General features: G+C 35.2%; 1 protein-coding gene across 3 annotated transcripts in view; it reads right to left on the bottom strand.

Moving 5' to 3' along the window:
- Positions 1–11,711, bottom strand: part of st3gal2 (ST3 beta-galactoside alpha-2,3-sialyltransferase 2) — a 31,784-nt gene extending 20,073 nt beyond the window's left edge. Inside the window, exons 1-2 of one of the 3 annotated variants that reach the window (XM_039692068.2) lie at positions 11,384–11,711; positions 3,029–3,168 (exon numbers count right to left, since the gene is read on the bottom strand). The gene's annotated coding sequence lies outside the window, so the exon portion shown is untranslated. The remainder of the gene's footprint in view (positions 1–3,028; positions 3,169–11,383) is intronic. The other 2 variants (XM_039692067.2, XM_039692072.2) reach the window with 2 other exon arrangements.
- Positions 11,712–12,611: the final 900 nt, after the last annotated feature.

Genomic DNA, 12,611 nt, shown 5'->3' with positions numbered 1-12,611 from the left:
GAGGTAAATGTCTACTTCTTTGATTGAGATGTTCTCAACCTTAAACGCGCTACTTCTTTTTAGACGCCCGCACACATTATGAAGAGAGAGACGGAACGAGGCTGCATTCACAGTCATTTAAAGGTGCTATATGTAACTTTTCTTCTAAAATGAATCCTTTTTTTATTGCCTGTGTGTGAAGTGGTTGTAACTTGTCAGGTTTTGCTATTACCTATGAAGGCCAGTATTTCTATTTCCTGAAGTCTCCGGGTCGGATTTTCTGCAAAATCCATTGGATGTGACGTGTATGCGCGCTCCCGAGCCTCTCTCCTTTTTATGTACAGTCTATGCGAAGGCACTGCAGAGTACGACATGGAGTCTGATAACACCAATACATAAATATAAAACATAAATATAAAAAACAAAAATGTATCTGCTGAACCTCATCAGGCCAAACGTGAATCGCATCGATTTAGGACGAAAACACGGATCAACATCGGCAGAGCGTTTTAATAATGGAGAGACCTCTGCTATTTTTATTGTGATAAATTACAAGTTTTCAGATATACTGAAATAATGGTAAACTAATGAAATAGCAAGGTAAACTACAACATATGAGACATGAAATTAATACAAAAGACTGTTCCTTGATAACAAAAAGTAGGTGCTTTAGGATGTAACTTTTATTTTATGTACTAGATCTACTGTCTAACGTCACTCATCCCACTACTATCATATTGTTTATAATACACATTTCCAGACACGTTCAGTACAGTAATGTTCCTTCCTACGATCTTACTGTTACTCTGAAATTGTTCAGTCTAGTTCACTAACCATTTTCGTTACCATATTATACATTCACCTATGTTGATATTGCTGATTGTAAAAGATAAACCAATAGTTAGTCTATTGGTGTATCTTATGCTAGATAACATGCCTTGAAATGCCTTATGCTAGATAACACCACAAATGTAACATTATGGTATGAGCATGGAGCATTAGTTCAATGTCAAGCTGATAAAAGTAGCCTATTATTGTAACGTTTCAGCGCGAGTTTACATGAGTTTCCACCATGTTGTTTGATACTTTCTCCGGTGTGTTGAAAGTCTCAGTGTGGTCGTGTACCATGAGCTTGTGTTCGAGCACGAGCAAGACCACGAGCACTCTTGTAAAAATTGGTTGCAATCTGAAACATCACCGGTAAAGGCCGCTAAAAAATACATAGGTTTAATCGTGTTTTTTTCTGCTGCTGGTGCAATGAGAGCATGACCTCACCCAAATTTCGACTTTTATGTGGGCTTCCAAATTTTTTGTTCCATACTTTTCTATGTCAAACTCCTTTAGTTTATGTATAGCCAACAACGTAATCTTTTGTCGTCAGTAAGTGGATGAGTGGTGTGCGATAAATATTCGATTTAAAATAATTCGGTCAGTAGGCGTTATGCTCTGAGGTGCTCTAAGCGATGTTCGGTGACGACACTTCTTATTGACATTCGAAGTATTGTCAAACAAAGCGGAGGCTAGCTAGACCCTCCCTCCTCCTCATCCCGTCCCCTCCCCCTGTAGTTTTACTGATACTTCATTCAAGGTGTATTTTGCCAAGTTAGATAAATGCTTTCATATAATACAGAAAAAGAGAACAAAACACAATAAAACGTTTCGCCACCTGAGGCTCCCATACAAGGACGCAACAATAGCATGATAACGTTAGCTTCGCGTTTCCCAGTGAGCATAAACAACGGCTCCTTTGTAAACAAATTTAGTCAAAGTTGTCATTAGGCTATGAATGAACATTCAAACTCACAACAATCAGTTGAAAACAATCATTCACACAAACTGTCGCCCACAATTTAAAATATAGAAATAGTGAAATAGGCTGCATGCACAATCATTTAACACCGTTATCAATTCCAGTTTAATAATGTTTATTTCTGCAACACCCTGTCCTTAACTCATTCATGCTGCTGCGAAGGTTATGCGACGGGAGTGCGATCAGGTTTGACTTTCTGAAATGTGTGAACGCGCCCAAGTTTTTACTTTTATGTTGGATTACGCAAACTTTTTGTTCCATTTATCTTTTCGATTTTGAACTCCTTTAGTCTGTACAGTACTAAGCTAAAGTAATAAGCTAAAATTCAAATGTAGTTCAGTGAGTAGATGCATGTAGTGTGCGGTTATTTAATGACATTTTACTTATTAAAAATAATTCTGTCAAAGGCCTAATGTTTTTGGGGCAGTGGTTTGGTTCATGTTAGTTTTAAACTAAAATAAAAAATATATAAATATATATATATATATAGTGCGGATGTTTACATTTATCAAAACATGACAAATAATCAGTGAAAACTTTTAACAAACTGTAACTTTTAAACTTTTGTGGTTACTAAAATTTAATTGAAAAAAGAATCATAATTAATAATAGTTGGTTAATAATAATTGGCTAATAGTTTATTTATAATTTCATTTTTCTATATTAATTTCAATTGCAATTTGTTTAAATTAATCTATGCTCTCTCTATACATGCTGTTTCAGAACCAAAGTAAAAACGGCATGAGAGTTTTATGACCAGCAAATAAGTGTGATGCACTGTCTAAAAAAAGTATGGAAATCAGTAGACCATATAGAATATAAAATCTCAAATGAAAGGCAAAATCCTCTTAAAGCAGAATTATGCTGCCAGTCTATTCAATTCATGCTTCATTTTCTCACCAAGTATCACATCCTCAACCCCCATCCAATATCTTAAAATGACAGTCTTCTCATTTATAAAGCCATCAGCACACATTGCTTGCTAGACTCACAACAAACAGGCACTTGAGATATGGAACCATTATTTTTCTCTTTTGGTCAGCACACCTAAACAGATATTGCTTTCACAGTTGTGCTCAACATATTAACACTCATTCTTGACTCGACACATATTCATATGACACATGCTTGTAATACGTTCTCAAGGATCAATTCAGGCAGAGAACACGAATATCAATTTTTCCATTTCTTCCTCCTTCAAACTCTGATACAGGTATTACACAGAAAACATCCATTGACCTTAGCTTACCCTTTCTTTCCCTCTCTTGCTGTTCAGTCGCTTTTAGTGGGTCTTGACCAATGTGCCTGATCAGCAAGGGTGAGCCGAGCACTATAGAGTGGGTGTCTGAGTTGCCTTGGCAACGAAACCTCACAGCTGGCTGCAATGGAAATGTAATTGAAAGAGAAGAGCAGACATTCACATACTGGGTGGGCTTGCAATTTCTCCGACTCACATGCTGGACAGGTTGTTCTCAAATATTCAACAGTAAATGCTCCAATTTTGCGCTGTAATCAGATTGGATGGAAAAACGATGCCTGTCCAGTGACTAGGGTTAACTAATATACTGACAAAGCGCGCACTCTCTCTCGGCCGAGGATTAATCTAATCATAAAATAGTAATTTTCAACGGCTTGGCCCTAAGGCTTAATCTAATTTCATGTTTAATGGATTAAACCCTTTTAAAGCTGGATACATTATTGCTTGTTAGACCTCTCTTGGGAGAAAAGTATGATTGTTGTCTCTTTTTTTCCCATTTAAAAATGCTGACTAAATTTATGATTTATCAATTTCAATCCACATTTTCTTCCAAGGTGATCTGGTGTCAGCCTTTCTTCAATGATTCTTTGTTCAGTCGACATTGTGAAACTCTATAACTGTGAGAGGAATGGCATTTAATTCTTGGGAATGTGGCAGAGTAATTTACAGAGTTCACATACTGAACTTAATTCGAAGATGTGTTGTAAAATTAAATTTTTTTTTATCCCGGTTAGTCCTAGTTACCATCACAGTCACGCTAATCACAAAAAACTATAACGTTTCACATCAAGCCCGTAACCCTAAGCCTTAAACCAACTCAATGACAGAAAAACAAGTGAAAATGCCTACATCTCTAATCAAATTCAAGACTCAAATGCATTTTATGTAGCCTTCAGCTTCAGTCATGTTTATTTCCCATTCCTTTCAGAAAATACTGGCTCTCATTTTATTTTTATTTTTTCAGTTTCATCTTATTTTATACTCTCTCAAGGGAAGATTAATTTAGCCTTGTGCTCCAAACATGAAAGTAGAACTAGATATAACCTTAGGTGTTATTTTGACTCATCTCAACAAGTTTCTGCCTGATTAACTTAATGTCACAATTATCTTGGGCATAGATAAAAAGCTTTAAGTTCTCATCTAAAAAACACATTTTCTTTCTTTTAACTCTGAGAATATATTTCATATCCATTCTAAATGTGGCATTACCCTGAGGAGGCACTGGATCAGTTATCAGCATACAGCCAAGCAGTCCGTACTCATGAATTGTGTTTGTGGCCAAAAGCAATGAGCTAACATGCCCTCTTGAGTCATTCTCCTCGAGCTACTGTTGACCCTTCATCATGCTTTTCTGCATCTATCCACAGGGGATGCCAACACCAGTCAGGTCCACCGTGTCCAGCCCGCAGAAGCTGGTCTATTATGATCAACTATGATAAGCCACAGCCACATTGCTGTAGAAAACAGTCCTCACGGATCTCAAAGGCCTGGGAAGAATACTGAAGTTTTCCATCTTACCATTTAAATCAGAGCATAAAGCATCTCAAAGAAGAAGCAAACAGACCATAGAAGTTAAAAACGATTGAACAGGACAGATCTTCTTGTCACTGCAACAATGGACGGTACAGTCACTGTCTTGTTCTTGCATAAACTGCCTCACCAGAAATATGTGTTTGTGTGCTATGGGAGCTCTTAACAGCTGAGGCTGCCCAAGTATCTGACTCAGCACCCTATCCCTTGCTTCAGGCTCTAAAATGCAGTATGTGTGTAGCTCCTATTTAGGAACATTGACTTTGATTTAAGGCATAAGCACAGGTGAAGTGAGTGACCTATCAATTACAAAAATCATATATAATAATCAAATAACTGTCATTTTAACATTGGTGGTTTAGAGTACCAGAAAGACTTATTTACATTAGGTTTCTTTAACAACAGAAATTGAATAATCATACATTTATGTAAAAAATAAATCACTGCCTAGTCTTCACTATGAATTACATACTAATTCTTATTGGAGCTACAAACGTTATTCAGTCAAGAGCAGTGAGTGATTTTAAATAATATCAAAATATTAAAAAAGAAATTAAGGTTTTTGATGAAAACATTCCAGGATTTTCTCCATAAAATGGACTTCAATGGGAACCAAACGGTTCAAGGTCCAAATGAGAGTTTCAGTGCAGCTTCAAAGGGCTTTAAACGACACCAGACGATGAATAAGGGTCTTATCTAGTAAAAAGATCGCTCTTTCGCTAATAAATTAAAAAGTTTACGTTTTATAAGCACAAATGGTCGCCTTGCTCTGTTCTGTGATGAGCGTTCGTGACTCTCCTGTTCAAACTCGTAAATCAAAATGAACAAAACTTTTTTCGAGTCATGACTCGAATGGTCCTAGATAAGACCCTTATTCATCGTCTGGTGTCTTTAAAGCCCTTTGAAGCTCTTTGAAGCTGCACTGAAACTCTCATTTGAACCTTGAATCGTTTGACTCCCAATGAAGTCCATTATATGGAGAAATCCTGGAACGTTTTCATCAAAAACCTTAATTTCTTTTCGACTGAAGAAAGAAAGATGAGAAAGATGTACATATTGGATGACATGGGGATGAGTAAATTATCAGCAAAATTTTTTTTAAAAGCTTTTAAGCAAACAGTCGGAAGCAGGTTTATTAGGCTGCAGTCACTTTAGGAGCTTTTTTCTCCATTTAAGACATAACTGACTGTGTTTATGTGAATACTGGCCAAGACGGGCATTTATAAGCTGAGGAAGAGAACTGAATTTGGGATTGCGCGCTGTCCGAGAATCGTCTTTCAATGCGCATAAGTACTTCGCTTAGCATGCCACACTTGTCTACAGTCTGTAGACTCTCTTTTTAAATGTTAAAATCATGCAGTTATTGCATGCAGTTGCGATAATTCATTTGCGATATATCATGCAGCCCTAAATAAAACCTTGTATTTTTAAATGATGCACTTTGAAATCATCCCTAAAAAAGCAGACAAATGGAAACAATATGTGGTCAACCTGACCACCTGCTCCTCACTGACCTTGTCTCCGTTGTTCTTTCACATCTCCTCACTTTTCCCCAGTGGCGTATTCATGAATTATCCATGCATCTGCGGATCTACTGATCTATCGACAGTATCTCTTTCTATTTGGCAAGTACAGAAAAGGATGCCCTTTCAGCCTGTGCCCCTTTCTATGTCATACCTTTCCATTTCTAACAATGTTTTTAATCCCTTTCTCTGCATGACAAAGTGTTTCTTCTCCTGTGTCTCTCTCTCCCTCACTCATCCAGTACAGATCCTCTCAGGCCACCTAGACTGGGGCCAGATGCCAAGGCCTGTCGCAGAGCCCATCGATCGAGAGGAAAACCAGGGGCAACGCTGGCTCCGGAGCATCACCCTCATTGCTGGCACAGTTAACCCTTACCTGACCAAAGTGCTGCAATGTGTGATTATAAGGTTGTGTGCCAATTATAGTTTCCCTTAATCTATCAATTAGATGTCAACTCATATTTACACTCAACTCAGGCTGGCTATTTGCTTTCCAGAGTGATTTACATGGCGAGCTCCAAAATTAAAATAAATCCCAGATCTATTTTTGTTAACGCGTCATTTGGATTAATTTACGATTAGTAAATGAGGTAAGCTACAGTAGTGTGTGTTTGTTTAGTGCCACACTGCATTAATCTAATCAATCTTATGTTTTCAAATGTATAGAAAGGTGAGAATGTCATGTTACCTTCCTGAACTCAAATGATGTTGCAGATGGAATCTTGTTTCTGCCACGAAAAATCTTTTATCTTGCAATTCTTTTTCTTGCAATTGCGAGTTTCCATCTCACAATTCAGACTTTATAACTTGTGATTCCGAGTTTGCCTAACAAGTCTGAGAAAAAAAATCACAATCCGGAGGTATCATTTTGAATTGTGAATTATAAAATGGGAACTGCAAGAGATAAACTTGAAATTGTGAAATATAAACAATTGTGAGAGTCAAAACTGCTAGATAAAAAGTCGCAATTATCTTTAGGGCTGTGAAACGATTAATCGCGATTAATTGCATCCAAAATAAAAGTTTGCGTTTACATAATATATGTGGGTGCACTGTAATTATTTTGTATATATATATATATATATATATATATATATATATATGAAGAGTTCAGATGCAAAAGCCTCTAAGTGCCATTTGAAATTTTCTTCTAGAATGATAATTAATCAAGCTTATATATTTAAGTTCAGTGATTTCACTTAAATGGCAATGATAATTACCTATTAATTGTTATTAAAGTGAAATTACTGAACTCAAATATACAAGTTTGATAAAAATCATCATTAAAGAAGAAAATTTCAAATGGCATTTAGAGGCTTTTGCATCTGAACTCTTCATATATATATATATATATATATATATATATAAATACATGCATGTATATTTAAGAAAAAAATATTTATAAATTATTTATATTTATTATAATATAAATTCTATATAAATAAACCTATATACAGTATATACATTAAACTTTTTCTTAAATATATACAAGCATGTGTGTGTATTTATTAGGGCTGTCAAAGGATTAATCGCTATTAATCGCAAAGTAAAAAAGTTTGTGTTTACATAATATATGTGGGTGCACTGTGTATAATTATTTTGTGTATATATATGTATATAAATACACACACATGCATGTATATTTAGGGGAAAAATATTATTTATATATAAAATATTTATATTTATATATAATATAAATTATATATAAATCTATATACAGTATATACATGAAACGTTTTCTTAAATATATACAAGCATATGTGTGTATTTAAATATGTATAAAATAATTATACACAGTGCACCCACATATATTATGTAAACACAAACTTTTATTTTGGATGCGATTAATCGTTTGACAGCCCTAATTATCTTTTTATATGTATATATACTGTGGCAGAAACTGTGTGTGAAACCATTACAGTGATCTGACATGATGAGCATCTGAAAGAAAACTATTCCATCTGTTTGGGTTTGGGAGCAGGTCTCCCTGGGAAAAAGAAACCCAGTACACACGCAGATATATAGATAACGCTTGGCTTCACCAGCAGGTGCCCTATTTGTTATTTTCTGTACAATCCACGTGGTCTCCAAATGAAGAGGCAAACATAACTGTAAATGTTGAGTTGAGCTATTTAAGTTGATATAGCTGGATTTCAGGTGTTGTCACAGTTCATTGAATTAACCAATTTGAGCCCATGATGATAGAAAAAGGTTTCCCAAAGAGTAACCCATTTAAAAGCTCTCATATATGACTCGTTGACAGCGTCCTCCCTCTGTACAGTGTTAACCTAGTTAAGGCTAAGACAGCAGGACTTTTGCTGGCTCCTAAAATTCCCAAGGTACTATGATAGCCTAGTTACAGAAGATGATGAACATCTGTCATATGGAACAGTTGCTCAAACAAGACAAGTTTCCAATCTATCACACAAAGTTCTTTTTTATTCCACTGTTGTACACAACACTGCAAATAATTATGTCAGTAAGTCATGAAAACGTGTTTTTACATTATTTTAACCCATCAAGATTCAACTTATTTTAAAGCCAATTTTAACGTAATTTAAGTTGAAATGACTTCTACATTTAAGTTTATAGAACTTAAAAAATTTAAGGCAGCAACTTTTTTTTTTTTTACATTTGAATAGTTTAGACAGTAATTCCAACTCAAGGACATGCATGTTTAAGAAACACATTGTCACAGCATCGATGTGGTTTGACAACATGCATGGCAGGAGACTCACAACACTTCATAAAAAATGTATGCACCATTTGAATGATCGTTTAGTTTATTAAAGATTGTTTCATTGAGTGCACCTTTACACAACAACAATGTACTAAAAACTGAAAAGTTTTCCTGACAAAATGATCCCCGTTCACATGGATCTTTGAAAACGATAAAAAAAAAACGTGTCATGCTGCGAGGCCAGTATTTTGGCAAAGTCACTTTTATACTGTACATGTAATACACATGCACAAGATGTCACCGTTTTTACAAATTCATGTTTTTGTAGTTTACACATACGATAACGGTATCGTTTTCAAAAATGTGCATTTTAAAACCCGTTTTTAAAAGTTTGTGTTTTCAGGCCCCCAAAACTGCACTGTAAAAAAATATTGTTGGTTTAATTTAAAAAAATAAGTAACCTGGTTGCCTTAAAATTTTAAGTTAATTGAAATGGAAAAATTTAGTTCATACAATGAAGGAGATTAATTTAATCATCAGAAACTCAAAATATTATGTTATCTGAACTACATAAATTATCTAAGTTGATTTGACAAATGAAAAATGTTGTGATTACAATACAAATCATGAAAATATTTTTTTTACAGTGCAGGAAAACGACGGGAGAAATAACAAGTCTTACCACACTTAAACTGGCTAGCAGACACAGGCAAACCAAAACACAATGACAATAAAACAGAACTAACATAACCATTACACACATCAAGTGATTAAAATATTCAATGCTATGATTTATTCATTATATAGTTTCAGCACTGAGCCACTGTGCATACCGTCGCAGAAGATTTAATAAGAAATTGATGATCCTCCATTAAGCCTTGGGAAACATTACACTGGATGTCTACAACTCGTCATGCTAAACTCAGCTGGGCCATTTGCTTTCTGGACTGCGTATGCATGGTGAGCTGAGAAACAGATTTATTTTTGAGTGCATGTGTCCTTGACACTGTACAAAACAACAAAACTTATGGTAACATTTTACTATTTTAATAGTTTACTAAATTAGTATAATAACGACCAATACTTCTACAACATGTATTAATGTCAACATTTACTGATACATTTTTGAGGTCAAAAATGGTTTAACTAACATTAACAAAGGTTACTAAATGCTATAAGAATATATAGTTCATGTTAATGAACAAATGCATGAACGGTTAACAAATGAGACCTTAATGTAAAGTGTTACCAAATAAATGTTCTTAGTTGTATTATTATTATTATTTTACAGGACTATTCCATTACTTTAAAATATCATGGTAATTCAAAGTGTTGTTTCTATGTAATTATTTGTTAAATTGACTTGTTTTAAAATACACCTATACAGCATTTTTCAGTATGCATCATATTTCATCAAATAAACTCTAGGCTAAAAGAGTGCCCTATCACCACAGTCACGCAATTAACCCAAACAGCAACTGTCCTCAAATTCTGTCACTGAAAAGGGAACAATTAGCAAAGGGCAAATTCAATGTCATGATAGAATCAGATATTAATTAAAGGTGTTGCAGCAAAAGCCTGTGTTTAGATACTGAAATATTGTGATATAGTAGAAGTTAAAGCACCATAAAATGGGCTTAAGGCCCACTCATCTGAAATGCCATGATGCCAAAATTCTTATCGGTCTAAATATAATTCAAATATTAATAAAAAAAGAACCTTAATCAGTTAATACCAATTGAGTATAACTTGGTAAGGTGTTATGCAACTCGGTATGGTCAGAACAGACTTTTTTTAAATAACAATAAACAAATGTAAAAAACATTGCATTTCTTCAAAATCTCTCTCTCTCTCTCTCTCTCTCTATATATATATATATATATATTACAGAAATGTTAAGCAAATCTAGTTTAAACCACTAATAACCAATTTATCTATGATGTTTGCTAAATGCACAATTCTTTGGGGATGGAATACTGGTCAGCAAAAATCTATGAAAACCTTTAAAGCACAACGTTTGTTAATGCACAAGTGAGGTTAAAACTCTGATACAGCCATGAATCGGATCGCTAAAGTGATTTCGTCTAAAAAATGGAAGTTTCCATGAGAAAAGAAACTGGATGTTATAGATCTTTAATACATTTTTCTTGTCTTTCTGGACAACATACTTTATTGAGTTTACATTCACATTTAAGGAGTTCAGTTGTGTCTACTTTGAACAAACTGCACAAGCGCTAGACAAAGACTTGATTAGGTCACCCTGTCACATCAACCTCAAGAAAATCCTTTACTACCCTTCTTTCTTTCCTGTATCTAAGCAACGCTGGCAGATCGGTAAGGGTGGGTTTAGTGGAATGAGACCCTCACATAAATGAGATGGGTTCGGACACAAAGGGGTAAGCCACGGGTCCCTCCTGAGTGCCTCTATGCATGATGCGGGCCATGGACCACTCTAGCTACACAATCTGGGACTATGTGCTTTCAAAATAAAAAGGAGGGATGAGACATTAATGGACTGAAAACCACATAAGCATTGACCACAACAGGTTATCTCACACAATAGACACAAATCACAAATGTTATGATGCTCATGCTTTTCTTACCTCGCAATGCCTCTTAAGATGCATAACCTTTCATCATGATGTATTCTTAAAACGGAGGCAGTTTTTGGATATGAAGACACCCACTTCTCTTCCTCCCTAGAATGTAAATTTCTGCAGACTGTTGTAGATGTTGCACTAAATGAAGAGCATTCAGCTTCCATCAGATTGTTCACATGAATTCTTTGTCGGTAGTTGTTGCAGCGTCCACATAGCCAATGCAATGCAGATGTGCACAGAATCCTGTTGTGCGTTATTTTAGCGTCTCTAAGCCCTTGGATAATGTGCAACAATGTAATTCTCACAACGTTGCGTGTAGTCCGTGTGTTGCCCCCCCCCTCAACAAGACACCCTTACCCCACATTCTCCAATCGCCTTTATAGTCTAGTGGGATATGTAGTTCTTTAAATGATGTATTACTTAACTGCGAACCTTTACTTTGCTCGTGCAGTTACTTAAGTGACTTACCCAATTCATTATTTCTTGTGTATTTATCTACACAACACCTGAAAAGTGGTGTAAGTTGGTGGCAAGTGTTGCGTGCGAGTCATGAGCCTTTTTGTACTACATTTCCCACAATGCATTTGGAACAGATGGAATTCACAGCAGACCGCTAAGTGCTGTGATTGAGGATGCTCGGAGAATATACATTCAATCTGTCCACAACGTAAAATTATATATTCTCTCTATAGATGAATGTATAGTCCTACATACATATTCTATATTTCTCGTATATTCATATCTGTTGTTAAATCTAATCACTGTCCTGAAAAAATAGGATAGGCTATATTTGCATAACCTACAGACACATAGGCTACATTAGGCTACTTTTTATGATGTTGAGATGCTATATTAGAAGTAGCATTCAGGCTGTTATTTTTCCTCGTGTCGGCCTATGGTTTTTAATACGTGGCAATATATATGGAATTAATTCTCATTGTGCATTCCAGACAAGTCCCAGTTGATGCATTGCTGCCGCCTTGTGGAAAAGATTCATGCCTTTTTTTGCACTACACTGAGACTGGACAAAGTGTAAACTTCACACACTTTTTTTTAATCGAATTTTATTTGGTCATAAATGACAGACAAAAATAGATAAAAAAATGTGATCAGGTCTACAAACTGTTGCCTCTGTAAGATTCAAAGTTGATCTGACAAGAGAAAAAAAAAGTTGTGATAAGAAATCATATATATATATATATATATATATATATATATATATATTACAGTC

The sequence above is a fragment of the Pimephales promelas genome, chromosome 10, assembly GCF_988280905.1.
Source record: "Pimephales promelas chromosome 10, fPimPro1.hap1.1, whole genome shotgun sequence".
Classification (NCBI taxonomy): Eukaryota; Metazoa; Chordata; class Actinopteri; order Cypriniformes; family Leuciscidae; genus Pimephales; species Pimephales promelas.
Note: the sequence above shows the minus strand (reverse complement) of the source record. Positions and strands in the feature narration are given on the sequence as shown.